Below are 21,956 nucleotides of genomic sequence, written 5' to 3'. Positions count from 1 at the left end.
CAGGGCTATTGTGTTCTATTTCACTGCAGCTGCTCAAGTCTTAAGAGTCATCTGCTCCCAATTCAATTCTCTCCTTAGAAATCACTTTTTTGAGGCTACCTTGAAACTTCCCATCTCTTCCCTCAAATTTGACCTTCATGCTACTGCCAGAAAGCTCTTTCTGACATATTTTGAGTGACATATAGTAGACACTCAAAGCTTTTATTCAGTAAACCTACAATTCTGAATGCTTCCCTAAGATTCATCTCCTTCCTGTGGTCTTGGCATGAACATTCACTTCAGCTAGGTATCTTGGGAGTCATTCCTGACTCCTAAAGAAAGTACTTTCTTTAAAATTAAAACTACATCTGTTAAGTATTACATAGGTGGGTTATGGCTTGACTCTCAGCTTTTCCTCTTAGTCCCCAGAAACAGACCTCCTTTGGGGCTTTCAACAGTTCCTTAAATGTTTAACAAGCATCTGCTAGTATCTAGCATCATTTTAGTCACTAGGGATACAATCTTTATCAAGTGTTTGGCATTATGTCAGGCCCTAGGCTAGATACTAAGGATCTAGAGATGAGAAGAAACAACCTTTGCCATCAAGGAGCTCACAATCTAAAGCAACACTTCTGCTGCCACAATGGCCTCATGAGGCACTGCATCTTTAATATTTTGGCCCATAAAAGAGTACATAAGTCCTAGAATGTTTATTAGAGGATCAGGGATAGCACAAGGGATATAAATAACCATGTATCCATTTGCTAATCTGGCCTATAAATGGTTACTTTTCACCTTAGTGCACTGTGCCCTCAAACCCATCTAAATACCTCTTTAAATTGTAAACCCCCGCAAGAGGGGCTCAGATACAATGGAGTTCCCGCTCTACTTTCAAAGGTTCTCTGTCTCAGACTCTGGTTCTTTACAGCAAGATTGATGGCTATGTCCATTTCCTTCAAAAAAAAAATAAAATAAAATTCACTCCAGCCTCAGCAAAACAGTGACACAATATAAGCCCAATATCCAAAGGAGACAGCTGCAAAAGCCCAGTGCTGATTGCTTACACTCCCTCCACAGTCAAATGAGCAAGTCTTGTTGGGTTTCTTTCCATAACCTTTCTCAAATCTGCAATCACCTCTCCCTATCCTGAAATCCAAGACATCTCTATCCTGGATTACTGCAAAAGCCTCCTAACTTGCCTCCCTCCACACTGCAGATGAAATAGAAATCTGATGTCTTAATTCTCTGCTTGATGATCTCCAGTGCATCCTCCTTCCCCATGGGGAAAGAGTCCTGGTTCCTTACCATGATCCCCTTGATGACTCGGCATCTGCTCCCTACTCCATTTACTTCACTTGCCTCTAATTCTATGCTTAGGAAGCATGGAAGACCTTATTTTGACTTTCACCTACGCACAGCTCCCCTTACACCTTTTGTTCACAGTCTCGACCATCCAAAGAACTCTCCCCATTTCACCTACCTAACTTCTACACAGATTTCTGGCATCGGGTGGCTCCTCTGACCATCCCCATATCTAAATTCATTACTTTGTAAACCCAGGTGCTGCTACAGTATTTCCATAATGCACTGAATTTGCCACATTGCATCATAGTTCCCTACAGCTACAGCAACTGTTCCCAAACATTCATTAGTCTAAGGGCGTCCTAGTATTTCATACCCTTGCTCTTAATGGATTGAGGGATGGACAGGCCTAAACTAATTTGAAGCAATGAAATCTGGTCTCAGCTGGATAAGGTAAGATAGTATGTTGTTCTAAGAGCCAAGGGGAACTGGATTTAGGCTGAAGATGACAGAACAATGTCAGATCAGAACAACTAGAGGAAACGCTATAGTAATAATCTTTAGTGATTATTCTTACTTGCACTGGGCTTCTTGTTAATTGCCATCAAAAGTAATCTGAGGTATTAACTTGTACCACTGAACCTTTAGACTAGTGTTTCAATGTTTTACCCACAGATCAAAAAATACTTTACATCAGAACACTATTCACATATATGTAATTGAAACAAAAGAATCACTAAACATTATTTACCTTAACAAACATGATGTACACTAATACTGCCAACTCTTTTCTAGGTACTTTTTTAAAATGCTAATCCCAATTCACTAATTTTACAACTCATGGATTACAATCCAATCTTTGGAAAACACTGACCTGAGCCATTATTACAGTGACTCACTGTTGACTTTGCTGGATAAAATCCAGACTTTTCTCATGACACAAAGGCATTCTGTGGCCTGGCCCAGCCACCTCTCGGCCTCTTCTAGCATTATTTGCTGTCACCCTTCCTAGGAAACTATTTGTTCCCTAAATACATCACACCTTTGTACATGAGGTTGCCTCTAGTAGCTTGCTCCTTATGTCACATTACCTTTTATCATTCAGTTCTCTCCTTAGAAGTCACTTTTTTTTTTTTAAAGATTTTATTTATTTATTTGACAGAGATCACAAGTAGGCAGAGAGGCAGGCAGAGAGAGAGAGGAGGAAGCAGGCTCTCCGCTGAGCAAAGAGCCCAATGCGGGACTCGATCCCAGGACCCTGAGATCATGACCTGAGCCGAAGGCAGCGGCTTAACCCACTGAGCCACCCAGGCACCCTAGAAGTCACTTTTTTGAGGCTACCTTGAAATTTCACATAACCCTCCAGACAGGGCCAGGTACCCTCCTGTGTGCAGTTATAGTCCTCCAGACATATGCCTGTCAGAGCATTCATCACACTGTCCTACAAGTACCTGTCTGCTTCACTGACTTTATTCAGCTGAACTCCCAAAGCCAGGCATTAGGACTCAATCTTCTGGATAACTCATTTCTACCATAGGACCTAGTACATAATAGGTGCTCAATATATGTTTATTAAGTGAGAGGGAGTAAGCCACATGTTGTCCATGACATACTCATCTCTCCAGCTGAGTTTTACACAATCAATAAACATGGTACTATACAGTGACAGTGCTAAGTTACACTGCTGAGTATACCAAGACTACAGAAATGGTCTCCATCCTCTCCAGGGATTTACATGCTCATAATGACTATCAAGAATATGTGTGGAAAAAAAAAAAAAAGAATATGTGTGTCTAAGGGGCACCTGGGTGGCTCAGTCATTAAGCATCTGCCTTCAGCTCAGGTCATGATCCCAGGGTCCCGGGATCAAGGTCTGCATCGGGCTCCCTGCTCCACCCTTATCTCCCTCTCCCAATTGCACTGCTTGTGTTCCCTCTCTTGCTGTCTCTCTGTCAAATGAATAATAATCTTTGGGGGGGACAAAAAAGAATATGTGTGTCTAAGATGTTGGCAAGGGTGTGAAGAAAGGGGAACCCTTCTACACTGTTGCTGGAAATGCAAGCTTGTGCAGCCAGTCTGGAAAACAATATGGAGATTCATCAAAAAGTTAAAAATAGAGCTGCCCTACAACCTAGCAATTGCACTACTGGGTATTTAATCCAAAGACACAACTATAGTGATCCGAAGGGGAATGTGCACCCAAATGTTTATAGCAGCAATGTCCACAATAGCCACACTATGGAAAGAGTCTAGATGCCCATCAACAGAAGAATGGATAAAGAAGATGTGGGGTATATATATATACAATGGAATATTATGCAGCCATCAAAAAATGAAATCCTGCCATTTGCAACAACGTGAATGGAACTAGAGTGTATTATGCTAAGCAAAATAAGTCAATCAGAGAAAGACAAATATATGATGTCACTAATATGAGGAATTTGAGAAACAAGACAGAGGATCATAGAAGGGAGGGAAAAATGAAACAAGATGAAACCAGAGAGGGAGAGAAACCGAAAGAGAGTGTTATCTCAGGAAACAAACTGAGTTGCTGGAGGGGAGTTTGGGTGGGACAAATGGGGTCGCTGGGTGATGGACACTGGGGAGGATGTGTGCTATGGTGAGTGCTGTGAATGTGTAAGACTGAGGAATCACAGACCTGTACCCCTGGAACAATACATTTTATGTTAATTTTAAAAATAGGTATATTTGGGGCACCTGGGTGGCTCAGTGGGTTAAGCCGCTGCCTTCAGCTCGGGTCGTGATCTCAGGGTCCTGGGATTGAGTCCCGTGTCGGGCTTTCTGCTCAGCAGGGAGCCTGCTTCCCCCTCTCTCTCTGCCTGCCTCTCTGTCTGCTGTGATCTCTCTCTGTCAAATAAATAAATAAAATCTTTAAAAAAAATAGGTATGTTTAATTCATTTCCCACACACTTCATATTCCAACTTCCTAAAATATTCTAACCAACCTACAGGCAGAAGACACCTATACACTTTCCAAGTTCTAGCCAAAAGCTGAAATTATGCCTCTTTTGTGAAGTATTCTCTGAATGCCCCCAAGCGAAGCTCAGCATGTTTCCAATAGTCCAGTTTCATGCTGTACATCCTTCATTGTAGCAATGACACAATTACATTGTTCAGCACCCAGTTCTAGATAGTGAACTCCCTGGGGCTGAGGGGACATACCTAATTTACTCTGGTGCCACACAATAGAGAACATGGGACAAAACAAGCATCTATAAATGTCTGCTGACTGAACCAGTGTTGTAGTAAGTTTGTACAGCTCTGCATTTTGGTTGGGCTCAATAATTCCTCCCTTCCCTGGTTTCCTCCCACTTCATCTGAAAAAGAATTTCCTGAAAAGCTGATTGTCCATTGTTCACTGCCGGGTAAGGTCTGTACCCTTAGAGGCTTTTCGTCTATGCCCTTAAATGTGTGGGCATATTGTAGCTCTCCTCTGACCCTGGGACATGAATTTGGTAGTTAAATTTGAGCTGCCTTAATAGAAATAGTCTGTGTGCTTATATTTTGAGGAAAAAGTTTAAACTTTCCTGACATTTTTACACTCTGTTCCATAATATATGTTTAATGTAAAAAAATGGTTTTCATTCTTATAAATATTGTACATTACACACATACAAGCTTTCTGTCAAAATCAATGCTGTAAGAAGCTGAGCTTGTTTATACTGTGACTTCACATATACCTTGACACACTACTGTGTAGCACAGCATTGAAGTTTTACTGCTCTTCACTTCAAGGAGAAATACAAAATACAAAAGCTATACCTAGAAATAGTACTGGAAAACTTTCTGCCATTATTCTGCTTAATTTCTATTTGTTTTTCCTTAATACGAGCTCAGAATTTTTCTTACAGTCATCTTTTTCTTTTGTCCCAGAAGGAAAAATAGTTTCATTTTTGTCTGTGCTGAGTTTGAGATGCCTGAGAGCATCTGGAGCTTGGGCAAGAGTTCTTCACTGGGAGAACAGATTTTTGGGAGTTGGCAATTAAAGCTAAGGAAATGGATGGGATGACTCAGAGTGTATACGTAGAAGGAAAGGAGGCTGAGATCAGACAGTATGGGACAGACGGGATACAGAAGCTATGAAGAAGACTGAGAAATTGCCTTTAAGAGAGGAAGGGAAACTTGCAAAATTCAACACAGTACCTAGTACAGTGTCTTCTTTGTGCATAGGAATCACTCAAAAATTAATTATCAAATCCATTTAACAAGCATAATCTTTCTCCTTTCAAAGCACAATGGAAATACAGAAAATAAAGGACCCAACAGGCCAATTGGAGGGACAAGATCATAAACAAGTATAACATAGTCAAGACAGGTATTGTGAAAACGATGCATACAGGTATACCAAGTACCAAGAAAGAAGGTGAGTATGGAACTTTTCGGAGGAAATGATGCAAGGACTAAATTTTAAAGAATGACTAGGTATTCATTAAGCACGGGGGAGAGAAGTCAGCTGGGAGGATATTACAGGCAGCAAGATCTGCAGGTATAAGTGCACTGAATTATGAAACAACATGGAGTGGTTGAGAAATTCCAACTAAGTAATTTGGTACAGCTGGGATTTAGTATTTGAGGAAGAAGTGGAGGAAATGAAGCAGGAAAGCCAAACAAGATCAGGTTACAAAGGGCCCTGTAAGACATGATAAAGTGCTTAGTTTTTATACTGAAGACCAGGAAAAGCCACTAAAGGATTTTCAAATGGGGAGAAAAGGGATCAGATTTACATTTCAGAAAGATCATTCGTGCAACAGAGTGGAAGATGGGTTAGAGGGGCAAGACTAGAAGCAAGGAAACTAAATAGGAGGCTAGTTAAGGAATCCAGAGGGAGTTGATGAAAGACTAGATGAGGCCAGAGGCAGGGGAGATGGAGAGAAGCTGACAGACCAGACAGCTTTAGAGGAGACAACAGACTAGACATTGTGTGTGATTACATGAGATAAAGAGGGTAAGAGTCCAGGATGACACCAGGTTTCTACCTGGGCAATTAGGTGGAGTAATTATATTCACAGAAAACAAGGATAGCAGAGGAAAAGCAGATTTGAGATCACTGTGCTTTACTTTGTTGTAGACATATTTGTGTTAAGGAGCTGTCTTGTGAGGAGTTATTCTGGAGATCAGAGGATATGTGTAAGGTAACAATATGCATGTGAGAGTCACCCACATACATGGGATTTGAAGCAGTTATACCAGATGAGATTTCCCAGTCAAGAAATACACAGTAATAGAAAAAGAAGGCCTACAAGAGGGGCACCTGGGTGGCTCAGTCAGTTAAGCTTCTGACTCTTGGTTTCAGCTCAGGTCATGATCTCAGGGTCATGAGATTGAGCCTCACATCAGCCTGGTATGGAGCCCCACACTAAGCCCCTTATCAGCCTCCACATTTAGCAGGCAGTCTACTGGAGATGCTCTCCCTCTACCCCTCTCCCTGCTTTCTCTCTCCCTCTCTCTCAAATACATAAATAAATGTTTAAGAAAAATAAAGTAAGAAAGAGAGATCTGACTTTCAAAGGCCGGACAGAGAGAGAAAGAGGAGGGTAATAAGGACCACAACTAGAACATTGGTGTGTCAAAATCCAGGGAAAGAGGGTGTCAAAAATATCCATTTGTGTCTATCTCCCTCAGTAGATTGAGTTCTTGGGGGCAGACATGAAATAATTTTTGTATTCTCAGAACCTAATGTTGGCTGGGCTCCAGAGTAATGAACTAATGTGTATCTTTGGCCATTGAACTAGAAAATTAGTGTGTTCACTGTTGACCTCTGATAGAGCAGTCTCTTGAGAGAGGCAAAAGCAAAAACCCTAAAGACAACATGAGAAGTGTGACAATGAAAAGGGAAAACAGGGCAGAGATATACCAGCAACTTGAGAGGAAATAAGATTTAAAAAGTAAAATTTCAAGGTTAATGCATTCATTGCTTGCTGTGGTCTAAATGTGCCCCCAAAATTTGTGTGTTGAAATCCTAATGCCTGATATGGTAGTATTAGGAGCTGGAGCCTTTAAGAGGGGCTTGTATTATGGTGAAGCCCTTATGAATGAGATTATTGTTCTTATAAAGAAGACCCCACAGAGTTCCCTTTCTCCTTCTACCATGTGAGAACAGACTGAGAATGCACCAGCTATGAACCAGGAAGAGGGTCTAGCCACACAAGCTCCCAACACCTTGATCTTGGACTTCACAGCCTCCAGAACTGTGAGAAATAAATTTCTGTTGTTTAAAAACTACCTAGTCTGTGGTACTTTATTATAGGAGCCTGAACACACTAAGACAATTTTATGATAAGTACTTTTGCCAAGTCTTAGGTATGTTGACACATATATAAATTGATAGAAGAGTAAAAATCTTGGTTTGAGGGCAAAGGGGGAAGGAGAGAGATTTCTCCCTTTCCATTGTGGCTTCCTTGGCTCCTCTACCTTTATTTAAAGCTCTTTCTCTTTTGGGACTCAAAGCACTGGTTGTACCTCCTTCTTCTGATGGTCTTCTGATGGTCTTGGCCTAAGCTACTAAGGCATGCCTTACATACCTTACAAGCTACTAAGGCATGACCCAACAACCTACAGGAAGTCAGTTGGCAAGCTTGCAGTTTGACCATGTCTGCCTTTGAGGAGAAAATATGCTAGTACAAATGAATTATTAAATTCAGTCAGTCAGATACCTAACATGATAGGCTAGGGCAGACAGACAGAATATCATGAATTCAAACATGACTCAGGAGTCAACATGGAACCAGAAGAGATAGAAGCAAACACAGGAATTCTGGCCAAATTCTGGCCAAAAGCATCTCTGGAGGAGTTCTGCAAACACTGAGAACTAGCTCCCCCCCACACACACACTCTTTTTCATAGCAGGCTGGGTCATTCATGCTGTGCTAACTGGGGGTACAGAGTAGAGAAGACAGCTCTGATTACTCACACATTCAGTGAAGTCTTAGGTCCAGAATCTTGCTCACCATCCCAAGACCTACTACCATTCACCCCATTTGGATGCCCCATCTAAGACTCTGACCCCATAGTTCTTCATGGTTCTCTCCTAAAACTCATCCTTCCAGCCGACTCTCTTTACCAGGCCTTTGACCCTTTCATGACCAGATTTACTTTATTCCTGATATTTTACCCTTTAGAAGCTCTCTCTCTAAATCCAGCTTCTTGCCTCTGCCTCTCTCATACCCTTGCACACATATCAACCTTTCAACTTCTTGTAACTCTAGTCCTTTCAGTTCTCTCTCTTTCTGTGTGACAGAACTTTCTTTTCAACCCAGCCTGGATGTCATGATCCAATACTTCTTCTGATTTCATGGCAATTTCTATACAATCCCATGTCTTTCTCACCTACCGACCTACTAATCCCAGATTTCTCTTCTCTGTGTCCTCATCACTGAGAGCTATTGGAAAAAAAATACCATACAACTGTTGGAACTGGAGTCAACAGAGCTGGACCCCAAACACAACTCAACAAACCTGGATTACTCAATCCTGTCATCTCTTCAACTCCTGCAAACATTCTCTGCTTTTCTAAAACTCTTTATACAATCTTCATCTCTTACTAGCAGCACTTAACTTCACCCCACAGTTATCAAAAAAAAAAAAAAAAAAAAAATGGAGGCTGCAGACATGGTCTTTTCAATTTCCTACCCTCCTGACCCTTATCTGCATCTAGGCACTAGGCAATTAGTTGAAAAATTATTTACTGAAAACAATTCATCCAACGATCAATTTACCCAAAAGTAAATTCATCAATTTTTTCAAATTTATCAAACTCGTAGTTTGACATCAAAATCCAATTTGATAAAATTATCAATTCGCCAAAAATGTTTTTTTCTCAATAATTTATAAAATTTCTAGGAATTGTGTTACATAGAAAGTTTTAATAGCTTTGTGAATTCTCCTTCTTTTTTAAAGTTTCAGTTCATTTCAGTTTGACTTAGTTTATTTTTAGTTTTAACCAAAGTCTTTTTATTAGATCTGTACCAGATTTCAATCAAACTATGCTGAATGTCACTTTTGTGTGGTACTCATTTCAGACACTTAGGATCCACATACCTAAAACAAGTACATAATACTCACTTGATCAAGCTGATAAACCAATCTATGAATTAAGACAGTCAAAAACAGCACTTTCTAAATCAGTATTATCTAGGCCAGTATTATCCCTGACACTAAAACCAGAGAAAGACCTCACCAAAACAAAACAAAACAAAAACAAAACACACGCGTGTGCGGACACACACAAACACACATACATCAATATCCCTTAAGAATTTAGATGCAAGATTCCTCAACAAAATACTAGCAAACTGTATCCAGCAACATAGAAAAAGAACCTTACGCTATTACCAAGTGGTGTTTTTCCCAGAATATAAGGTTAGTTTGCCATTCTAAACGTGAGTAATGTAATATATCAATAGAATAAAAAAACAAAACCACATGGTTATCTCCGTAGACACACAAAAAGCATTCGACAAAATCTGACATATTTTCATTATAAAAATATTCAATAAACTAGGAATAAAGGGAATTTTCTCAACATAAAAAAGAACATGTATGAAAAACTCACAGCTTACATAATACTTAATATTAGAAGACTGGATACGGGGCACTTGGGTGGCACCATGGGTTGGGCTCTGACTCTTGGTTTCAGCTTGGGTCATGATCTTGGGTTCACGGGGTCAAACCCTGTGTTGGGCTCCATGCTCAGTGTGCTTGGATTTCTCTCTTCCTCTTCCTCTTCCTCTGCCCCTCCCATTCATTCTCTCTTCCTCTCTCTCTCTTTCTCAAATAAATAAATCTTTAAAAAATTAAAGGAGAAGACTGGATGTTTGTCTCTAAAAACAGGAACAGGACAAGAATGTCTATTCTTACTCTATTCAGTATTGCTTTGGAGGGTCCACCAGAGTAATTAGATAAAAAGAAATAGAAGACATCTGTATTGGAAAGGAAGAAGTAAAACTACTTCTATTTGCAGTAATATGAACTTATATATAGAAATTACCAAAGAATCCACTAAAAAAAATTAAAACTAATAAATGAGTAGAGCAAGTTCTCAAAATGCAAGATTGGTATACAAAAATTAATTGCACACAAAAATCATTTCTATTTCTAGGCACTATCAAGGAACAATCTAAATAAGAAATTAAGAAAACAATTCTGAGAGCTCCTGGGTGGCTCAGTGGGTTAAGCCTCTACCTTTGGCTCAGGTCATGATCTCAGGGTCCTGGGATCGAGCCCCGCATCAGGCTCTCTGTTCAGTAGGGAGCTTGCTTCCCCCTCTCTGTCTGCCTGCCTCTCTGCCTACTTGTGATCTGTCAAATAAATAAATAAAATCTTTTAAAAAAAAACAATTCTGTTTACAATAGCATTGAAAAGAAAAAAATGCTTAGAAATAGACTTAATAAAAGAAGTATAAGACTTATATACTGAAAACTACAAAACATTGAGAGAAATCTAAAAATGTCTAAATAAATTTAAAAAATTTTTAAAAATGCCTAAATAAATGTAAAGATATCACCTATTCACGAATTTGAAGACTTAACATTGCTAAGATGCAAATACTCCTCAAACTGATTTAAGGAACTCAGAATAGCCAAAATCATCTTGAAAAAGAAAAAGAAAGCTGGAGGACTTTACCTCCTGATTTTAAAAATTCTACAGTGTAATCAAGTATGTGTGGTACCAGCATAAGAATATAGTTCAATGGCATAGAACTGAGGCCAGAAGTAAACCTACATTTAGGATCAATTAATTTTTTGACAAGGATGGAAAGAAAATTAAATGAGGAAAGATAAGTCTTTTCCACAAATGATGCTAGGACTATTTATATATAAAAGAATAAAGTTGGGCCCCTACATCACACCACATATGAAAACTAACTCAAATGGAATGTAGACCTAAATATAAGAGCTAAAACTATAAAACTGTTAGAAGAAAATAGAAGTAAATTTGTCCTTGGATTAGACAATGATTTCTTAGATAGATGCCAAAAGCATACACATCAAAAGGAAAATTAGACTTCACCAACATGTAAAATTGTCATGATCCAAAGCACACCATTAAGAAAATTGAAAAGACAGGGATGCCTGGGCGGCTCAGTCGGTTAAGCCACTGCCTTCAGCTCAGGTCATGATCCCAGAGTCCTGGGATTCAGTCCTGCACTGGGATCCTTGCTCAGTGGGGAGCCTGCTTCTCTCTCTCTGCCTCTGCCTGCCACTTTGCCTGCTTGTGCTTGCACTCTGTCCCGCTCTGACTAAATAAATAAATAAAATATTTTTTTTAATTCTCTAAAAAAAAAGAAAAGAAGATTGAAAAGACAATCCACAGAATGGGAGAATATCTGATAAGGATCTTGTACTCAGAATATATCAAGAATTCTCACCAACCCAAAAATAAAAAGACAACACAACTTTAAAATGGAGAAGATATTTGAGCAGATAATTCTCCAAAGAAGGCATATATCCACTTTCTTATTTGACAAGAATTAGGAGCCCTACCAGGTTCTCATTGTGAAGATCAGAGAAAATTTTCTCATGCTTCCAGCAGGAGGACACAAAACATAACCAGTTTGAATGATGCACAGAGCTCTCTCTCCATTCTCCTTAGCAAGTCTTGCCCTCCAGGGAAACTATTTTCTTAGAGCCTAACCAACTTGGGTTTACCAAAGCCTAACTGACATAGAGGAAGGGAAATATCCAACTTCAGCTATGCCCTGCCTTCCTGTCCTAAGGCTAAGGTGGGAAGTGGGGAAGAAAAGCTCAGAGGCACTTGTGAAAGTCACAGACACAAGCTCATTAAAAGGACTATAAAATAGCTCTTCTTCCCCCACACCTTATCATCACATCAATAGAGTTCCTCTATAATAATAGGAATCAGAGCTAAAAGAACTGCAAACCTCAGGCCCTATTTAAAAAGGAGTCTCTAAGGAAACCCAAGGACAACAGGAAGGACAAAAACAAGAGAACTAGAGGAAATTTTAGACTTCAATACCATAGCTAAAGTACACAGTAAACACTGTCTAACTCATAGGCAAATAAACATAAAATCTCACACAAAAGACCTATCTACCTCAGTTCCTTCTACATCATATCCAGTTTCAACAAAAAATTACAAGGCATCATAAAAGGCAACAAAGTTTGAAAAGACAAAGCAAGCATCAATATGGCACAGATTTTGGAATTATGGAACTGGAAATTTTCAATAACTATGGTTATGTCTAAGGAAGCTAATGGAAAAAGAGGGCACCATGAAAGAAGAAATGAATGATGTAAGCAAAGAGAAGGAAACTCTTGAGAGAGAATTGAAAGAAAATGCTAGAAATTTAAAACATCATAATGTAAATGAAAAATGCCTTTGATGGGCTTATTAGTAGACTGGACACAGCCAAGGGAAGAATCAATGAGCTTGAAGATATGTTTAATACAAACTTCCCAAACTTAAAATTAAAGAGAAAAAAGAGTGGGGGTAAAAAGAACAGAATATTCAAGAACCATGGAACAATAACAAAAATAACAAGAACTGGAACAATAAGAAAGTACGTATAATGGGAATTCCTGAGAACAAGAAAGAGAAAAAGGAACAGAGGAAATATTTGAAGGAATACTGGCTGAGAACTTTCTGAAATTAAGGGCAGACGCCAAAGCACAGATCCAGAAAGCTCAGAGAACACCAAGCAGAATAAATACTGAAAAAAAAAAATGCTGTAAAAAATTAGTTGTAAAAAACTACAGAATATTCAAACTACAGGAAAATAAACCACAGAAAATCAAAGACAGAGGAAAATCTGAAAGAATCCACAGAAGATATACAAATAGCCAATAAGCATACAGAAAGATGCTGAAAATCATTTGTCATTAGAGAAATGCAAATCAAAACCACAACAAAATACCACTTCAGACCCACTAGGATGATTATAATTAAAAAGATGAACAATAATAAGTGTTAGAGAGGATGTAGAGAAATTAGAACCCTCACACGCTCTTAGTGGATATGTAAAGCGGTGCTGCTGCTGTAGAAAAGTTTGACAACATTTCCTCAAGTACTTCCTCAAAACATTAACCATTTAGTTTACAATATGTGCCATTCACTCCTAGATATATAACCAAGGGAACTGAAAAGCTTTGTACACACTAAACTTGTATATACAAATTATCATACCATTATTCTTAATAGCCAAAAAGTGGAAAAAAAACAAATGTTTATCAACTGATGAGTGAATAAACAAAATTTGATATACCCATTCAATGGAATATTATTCAGTCATAAAAAGGAATGAAGTACTGATACATGCTAAAACAAAGATGATCCTTGAAAACATGCTAAGTGAAAGAAGCCACACACAAAAGACTACATATTGTATAGTTCAATTTATATGAAATATTCAGAATAGGCAAATCCACAAATATAGAAAATAAATTATTGTTTGCTTGGGGTTGAGGGGAGGAAAGAATGAGGAGTAACTCCTAGTGGGTATGAGGTTTCATTTGGGGCAATGAAAATACTCTGGAATATATTAGAATATACTCAGTGAATTACTAAATTCACTGTGAATAAACTAAAAAACTCTGTGAATATACTAAAAACTACTGCGATTATATACTTTAAAAAGATGAGCTTTATGGCATATAAATCATACTGCAATAAAACTACTGGAACGTAAAGATAAAATCAGAGTAAAAACTATTTAGAGGTAATAACAACTATATACTCAAGGATGAGGATAAGCAGAGATCCTTCTAAAGTATAGTCTTCCTATTGTGATATAAATGGAACTGGCAGAAATCCTACAAATGTTTCTTAGATGTCACTATTGCATGATGCCAATTTATCAATGGTCATCATGATATCTTAGAATAATTATCTTGAACTAAGATTATAATATAATTTATATAATTAATTTTTATCACTTATTAAAGTAACTATTAATATCATCTACCAACCCATATGAAAATACAGTATAGTCATATTTCAGTCCATATCTATATATTAATAAAATTGCAATGAACAAAAAATGTTTTTAAAAAGGCAAATTATTGAACATATTTTAGAAGATAAAACCCCTCCACCATGATTGTTTATAAAAATTTTTTACATTTGAGTCACTGCCTAACACTTGCACAGCAAAATACACAAGAAGTTCTCATTCCCAAAAGTCACAGATTCGAAGTAAGGAAAAACTTAGAATACACTGAACTTTGGCTAGCCACGCCAAAATGACTTCAGTGAAATAGCTGCAAATAAATTAAAACTAACTAAAATTAAAACTAAGACTAAGCTAAACTGAACTTCAAATGAGTCAACTGACACTGTAGAAATCTTCAGAAGTAGTAAAATCTGCCGAACCATGCAAGTTGTTGTAAACTATACAAATAACTTTAAAAGAAACAATTTTGTTTAATTGACAACAGTGGCAAATTTCATCAAATTGAGCACTGCGAACTGAGATTCAGAGAACTGGCTTTCTTTACTTTCCACTCCAGAGGACTTCCTCCTCTCTACGTGGAATCCTCCACCTGTGTTGTAGATACCATTCCCTTCTGCTTCCTCTGGCTCTTGCTCTGTGGAGGCAATCAGGAGTTTCCTTTTTTCTTTCCTAGAGTCTCTATGGGGAATTGAAATCCTTCCGAGCCTGGAAAATATACTTGGTCTTGGAAGATCCCAACTCAGACCATCCTGGACTCTGGCCAGTCTTTAATAATCCTGCTCAGTTTCTCCAGGGCTGGGCTGTACTGAAGAGCTCTGATGATTGCAGCTTCAGAGCATTTGAACAGGGGGCTAAGGTTTGGAGCAGTCTGAAACCAACACTGATGCCACCCACTGCCTCTACTGGCACGGAGAAGAAACAAATGAATAACCGAGCCAGCAAGAATTGTCAGCCTCCCATTCTGTCATTCAGAATCATCATTCACAAGGTAGGCCTCCTGGGTCATTTTCCCTTTCTCATTTGGCCATCCCCACACTGATCTGTTCTTTCTTTACGCTTGTTAGGTTTTCCTTCCACTGCTTCCCTGCCATTTAACCTTTCTCATGGTGGACCTACCTCCCAAGTTTTCAGTTCTGAAACCTCCATTTCATGATGACAACCACCTAAATTCTCAGCCCCTTTATATATCTCTGAGCCTCCACTTCCTGTGCAAGAGGCTGGCTTTACTTCAGTACTTCTTCACTTCTGCAAATCCTTCCACATGTCTGGGGAGAAGGGGAAGGAGTCTCCAGTCTTGGGTCAAAGGTCCAGATGCAGACAGCCACTTCTCCATACACACACCAACATTTGAGAATCATACCATCTTGTCATACAATACTCTACCTTCCTCAGTGTTGTCACAAAATTACCTCCCCTCTTTTTCAGCCAGAACTTCAGTGTGGCGTGCCTGTATCCTCTGCCCTCTCACCAGCATTCTCAACTCCTTCGTCCTTTAGACCTGTAAGTCCCCTTAACAGTGCCTCCACTCCTTTAATACTCTTTTGAAGATCTCTAACATCTTGCCTCTCCATGCCCCAACTGCCCTCCAGAGAGAATGAGATCATCTGATGGCCTCAAATCCCCACCCTGTCCACCCTCCTCCCCACTGCCATCATTCCCTCACACACATGCACATTCTGCATCCTCCCCCATCTTCCCTTCCCGTTGTTTCCATTAAAGGCCAACTGCTGCTATATTTGTGGTTATTTCTCCAGTCCCTCCTCTCTCCTCTGGGACCTGCTACACCAGCCATTGCCTCTCCATTAGCTCCTCACCTACAGTGTCAAAGATGGTCCATGGTTTCTTTCCAAACAACTGTCCCTTAGTCCTTCCCTTCCCCACTCTTCCTCCCAGCCTCCTACTACCTGCCTCTCTCTCCTTACTGCACTCACTGAGTAGTTGTCCCTGATTCTGCTACATCTGTAATATCCTTTCTTAATTGTGGACTAGCAGCACCCTTCATGTCAGGCATATACTTAACAAACACATATTGAACATCACCTGTGTGCAGGTATGGCGTGTATGTGCTACAATGGTGAACACACCAGACTGACTGTTTAGGGGAGTCTTTACTCATTTAATCAAGTATTCACACGCCAGAAACTTGCAACTAGGATAACCACCACCGAGAAGGAGTACTAATCACCATGGGAATCCATCATATGGACTGACCTAGTCAGAGAATTCAGGAAAGAGGTCTGTGCCTAAGTGATGCTTCAGCTAAAATCTGAAGGCTAAATGAGAGGTCACTCAACCAGGGGAAGAACCAAAGCATGCCCTGGGCAAATGAGCAAGTTTATGCCAAAAGCATTTTTAACAATCATCCTAAATAGGAGCTGCGATCCTCTTACGTGTTCTTGCCTCTGCTCCCAAGATTGATCTAGATGGGCATGTGAGTCACTCCAGGCCATCTGGAGTCTTCAGGATTTCTGAATTTTTTGCTGTTTAATAAGGCCTACCTATTTTTTGGACTAATCATATATATGATTTTAATTTTAATTTTAAAATTAGTTTAAAGCATCAGAAAGGAGAAGAAATGAATCTTCCAAACAGAATAATTCCAAATAATATACTATATATTACAATATGTATCAGATGCCCCCCCTCCCAGGGGGGAGCTTAATTCCCCCCCTCAGATTATGGGACTTAGAAACTCACTTTCAGGGATACCTGAGTGGCACAGTGGGGTTAAGCGTCCAATCCTCGGTTTCAGCTGAAACCATGATATCAGAGGGCTGGGACTGAGCCCCATGTCCAGCCCCCACATTGAGCCCCTTTGCTTAAGACTCTCCCTCCTTACACCTCCCCCCTTGCACTCGCTCTCTCCCTAAAATAAATAAATAAATCTTTAAAAAAAAAAGAGAGAGAAAAATAAACTCACTTTCAAAGAACAGAATATGGAAAGAAGGGGGGGAAAAGAAGCTTTAGCAGTAGAAAGACTTGGAAGACACAACCTTAGCCAAGTGATCAAAGTTAATATCACCTGTGATAATTCATATTGCTATCATGTATCCCCTGATATAATGGAATGAGCCTGTCACTTCACCTCCACGGTACTCCTCCCCAGTTTAATCATAAGGAAAGCATCAGAGAAACCCAAACTGAGGGATGTTCTTCAAAATGCCTGGCCAGTACTCTTCAAAACCGTCAAAGTCATGAAAAAAGCAAAACAAAAACAACAAACCAAAAAAGCAAAACAAAGCAAAGCAAAATAAAGAGAGAAACTGTCACAGACCAAAGGAGACTAACTAAACATGAAGATTAAATGTAATGTGGTATCCTGAATTGATTCTTGGGATAGAAAAACAACATTAGTGAAAAAAAACTGGTGAAATCAGAATAAAGTCTGGAGTTCAGTGAATAGTGATGTACCAATGTTATTTAACCTCTTATTTTTGACAAATGTATCATAATTATATAGATGTTATCATTAGAGAAATGAAGGTTATCATCATTAGAGGATGAAAGATATATGGGAATTCTCAAAACTATATTTGTAACTTTTCTATAAATCTAAAATTACTCCAAAATAAAAAAAAAAAATCCATAGGCAAAAATAAAGCAAAAAAAAAAAGTAAAATGAAAAACAGAAACTAGAGACACAGAAAAAGTCTTGATGGTATTTGTGTTCCCATTCTGCTTGCCAGTCATCTCCCAGGTTTTGTACCATGAGCCAAAAACTCTGCCCTGCTTTCCTCAGTGAATTCAACTGGTTTTCTTTCACTTGCCATCTATTTTCACTACAGTTTACCTCCACTCCCTCCTCCTTTCTCTGTGGCCTGGTTTCTTTCCCCTCTTCTTTCTTTCTTTCTTTCTTTCTTTTTTTTTTTTTTTTTTTAATATTTGTTTGTTTGAGACAGAGAATGAGTAGGAGGGACGAGGCAGATGGAGAAGCCGACTCCTTGCTGAATGGACCCTACTGTGGGTTTCCATCCCAGCGTCCTGGGATCATGACCTGAGCAGAAGACAGCTACTTAACCGACTGAGCCACCCAGCCCTGTCTTTCTTTCTCTTAACAAATTTCATTTATACAATACAGTATTATCAACTATAGTCACCATGTTGAACATTAGATCCTCAGAACTTCTTTGTCTCCTGAGAGCCTGCATCTTTTACCAATCTCTCCCCATCTCTCCTATCCCTCACCTCCTGGTAATCATCATCCTGCAAGTTTCTATGAGCTCATTTTTTTTTTTTTTTTTAAGATTCCACATGTAAGCGATACAGTGCAGTGTGTCTTTCTCTATATGGGTTATTTCACTTAGAACTATGCTCTCCATTTTCATCTATGTGGCCATGAGCAGCAGGATTCCCTTCGTTTTTAAAGCTAAATAATAGTGTTCCATTATCTATCTATACGACATTTTCTTTATCTGCTTATCTGCTGATGGACACTTCGATTGTCTCCATGTTTTTGCTTTTGTCAATATTGCTGCAATGAACATGGGGTGCAGTTATTTCCTTAAAATAATGATTTCCTTTCCTTCAGATATATACCCGAAAGTGGAATGCTGGATAATGTGGCAGTTCTATTTCTGATTTCTTGAGGAACCCCCAATGTTTTCCATAGCGGCCATACCAGTTTATATTCCCACCAACAGTGCACAAGGGTTCATTTTTTCTCCTCACCAGCATTTGCTGTCCCTTGTTTGTTTGTTTGTTTGTTTTTAAGATTTTATTTATTTCTTTGACAGACAGAGATCACAAGTAGGCAGAGAGGCAAGCAGAGAGAGAGAGAGAGGGAGAAGCAGGCTCCCTGCTGAGTAGAGAGCCCGATTTGGAGCTCCATCCCAGGACTCTAAGATCATGACCTGAGCCAAAGGTAGAGGCTTTAACCCACTGAGCCACCCAGGCACCCCTCCTTTTGGTTTTTGATAAAGGACATCCTAACAGGTGTGAGGTGATATTTCATTGTGATTTTGATTTGCATTTCTCTGATGATTAATGATGTTGAGCATCTTTTCCCATACCTGGAGGTCATTTGTATGTCTTTTTTGGAAAAGTATCTATTAAGGTCCTTTGCCCATTTTTAAATGATGTTATGGGTTTTTTGCTTTTAAAGTGTGTGAGTTTCTTGTATGTTTTGTATATTAACTCCTTAACAGATATGTGGTTTGCAAATATTTTTTTCCCATTCCATAGGCTGCCTTTTTATTTTGTTGATGATTCCTTTCACTGTTTGTTTTTGCTTTTGTTGCCTTTGCTTTTGACACCAAATCCAGAAGATCACTGCCAAGACCAATGTCAAGGAGCTTACTCTCTGTGTTGAAGTTCTTCTAGGAGTTTATGGTTTCAGGTCTTACACTCAAGAATTTAGTCCATTTTGAGTTGATTTTTGTGTATGGTATAAGCTAGTGAGTGTCCCATTTTCACTCTCTTGCATGTGGATATCCAGTTTCCCCAAATATCCTTTCCTCATTGTATATTCTTTGTTGAAAATTAATTGACAACATACATATGGATTTATTTCTGGCCTCCTTATTCTGTCCATTGATCTATATGTCTGTTTTCATGTCAGTACCTTACTGTTTTGATTACTAAGCTTTGTAGTACAGTTTGAATTGAAGAAAAGTCGTGCCTCCAGGTTTGTTCTTCACCTCTTCTCTTCTGATCACTGAGGTCATCAGCTATACCCTAGTTCCAAAATCTAATTGTATTTTTGTATTGTATTGTATTGTATTTTTACCCTGTTGACAATTCTTCTTCTTTTAAAAAAAAAAAAAATTATTTATTTATTTTTGAGAGATAGAGCACACATGAGCTAGGGGCAGGGACAGAGGGAGAAGCAGACTTCCCGCTAAGCAGGGAGCCCAATGCGGGACTCTATCCTGGGCTCATAACCTGAGCCAGAGGCTGACACTTAACTAACTGAGCAACCCAAGCACCCAACAATTCTCACTCTTATAGCTGCTTCTATCCTTGACTTGTATGATAATATATTGGACACTGTCCTCTTGTTTAATTCTTACCTTGCCAGGTGCTTCTTCACAATCTTTCCTGTGAAATCTTCTTCTGTAACGCACACCTTAACAGACCCTCTTTGAACTACATATTCTCCATAGGTGACCATATCCATTCTCATGGTTTCATGTAACCCCCTCTAGACTGGTGGCTCTGGAATATTTATCCTCAACTCAACAGTCTCTTCTGAGTTCCAAATTTTATATTCAACCACCTGCTAGACATCTTCATTTGGTCATTTCACATATATCTTAAACTCATCATTTCCAAAACCAAATTCATTATTATCTTATTTCTCTCCTCACAAACTTGCCCTTCCTATGTTCTCCCAACTTTATGAAGAACACCACTACTATATGACCCAAGAACATGGAAAACATCTTAGAATCCTCCTATGTCACTACTCCTAGTCAGTCAGTCTGTAATTTCTCTCATGTCTTACTCCTCTTTCCTAATCCTATTATCACTTAGTTAGACTCTCATAAAACATAAGCTGAGCAACTGAAACTAGCTCCTATTTGGTCTCCTTTGATCCTCAGTATTACAGCCCTAATGATGTTGATGTCACAAAACTTAATCATTTCATTTCCTGTATTAAATAAACTTACCATGGCTCCTCAGAGCCTGGAAACTTTGTATGACATATAATAACCTCCATGATTTGGACCCATTTACTTTTCCTGGTTTCTCCTTTCACACCAGCCCATATACCCTACACTCCAGGTAACTCAGTCTAGTCAGGACCACCACCACTACCACCTGTACACCAACCTCCATGACCAGAAACTACTTTCTTGCATGCTGTTGTGATTTTTTACATGGTCCTGCTGTTTATTCTGCCCTCAAGTCTTTTCTCTGACCTCTCCATTTGCTATGCTTCTACTCATCCTACAAGATCCAGTTCCAGTATCATCTTTGTGACACCACTGGCTGACATCCCAACCCTGGGCTGGATGAGAAATCCCCTCTCTGTCCATAATCCCATACTTTCCTCTATCATTATGCTCCCCAGTGCCAATTTGCAGATCTGTCTTCACAGCTTACTCTTTAGTCATATCTTAGCTATGTATCTGAAGTATAAAGCTGGCATATAGTGGACATTTGCATGTGTCTTCAGTAGATAAAGGAAGCAAGGAATACATCTAAGTTCTCCCGTTTGAAAACTTCTGACCTCCTAAAATACCTGTCTACCCTCCCCCTACTATAGGTCTCTCTCCTTGCCTGCAGTCAAACCTCTTTAAAGAGCAGGCTGTATTCCAAGTCTTCAGTCCCTCACTCCTCGCTCATTCTTTAACTCAGTGCCAACTAGTTTCCACACCTACCACTCCACCTACCCCATTGTCCCCAAGATCACTTCCTCCCTTTCTTCCTTTTCCCTCTCTGGCCACTCCTCACTTTTCTTTGAAAGCTGTTGCTCCTCTTTTCAACCTTTAAGTGTTGGAGCTCCTCAGGATCTGTCTTAAGCACTCTTCTCTTCCCAATGTACATGCTGCCCCTGAGCAATCATATTCACTCCCTTAACTTCTCTTACCATTTGTCACATTTACCATATAAGGTAACCCAAACCTTGGTTGGGTTGGCACCTTAGGTGCCAAATGACACCTCACTTTCCCAATGAGAAAATCCAAAAACGTTTTTGACCAACCTTATATCTTTAGAGATAAGTATGAAAGTCAAAAAGTCTATTTCTATTTGTTAATTTATTAAACATATATTTAAATTCATATAGAAAATACTGATTTATAAA

The 21,956-nt window shown here is 39.1% G+C and overlaps 2 long non-coding RNA genes across 2 annotated transcripts; one reads left to right on the top strand and one right to left on the bottom strand.

The window, feature by feature from the left end:
- Positions 1 to 100: 100 nt before the first annotated feature.
- Positions 101 to 3,062, bottom strand: LOC309840677. Its single transcript, XR_014298739.1, has 2 exons — positions 2,597 to 3,062; positions 101 to 2,393 (listed from the first exon to the last, which is right to left on the bottom strand). It is a non-coding gene; the product is annotated as an uncharacterized lncRNA (long non-coding RNA).
- A 2,471-nt stretch (positions 3,063 to 5,533) lies between these two features.
- LOC309840679 lies at positions 5,534 to 7,521 on the top strand. Its single transcript, XR_014298741.1, has 2 exons — positions 5,534 to 5,665; positions 7,403 to 7,521. It is a non-coding gene; the product is annotated as an uncharacterized lncRNA (long non-coding RNA).
- Positions 7,522 to 21,956: the final 14,435 nt, after the last annotated feature.

This window comes from Mustela nivalis (genome assembly GCF_964662115.1).
Source record: "Mustela nivalis genome assembly, chromosome: 9".
NCBI classification, from domain to species: domain Eukaryota; kingdom Metazoa; phylum Chordata; class Mammalia; order Carnivora; family Mustelidae; genus Mustela; species Mustela nivalis.
This window is presented reverse-complemented; position numbering and strand designations above follow the sequence as displayed.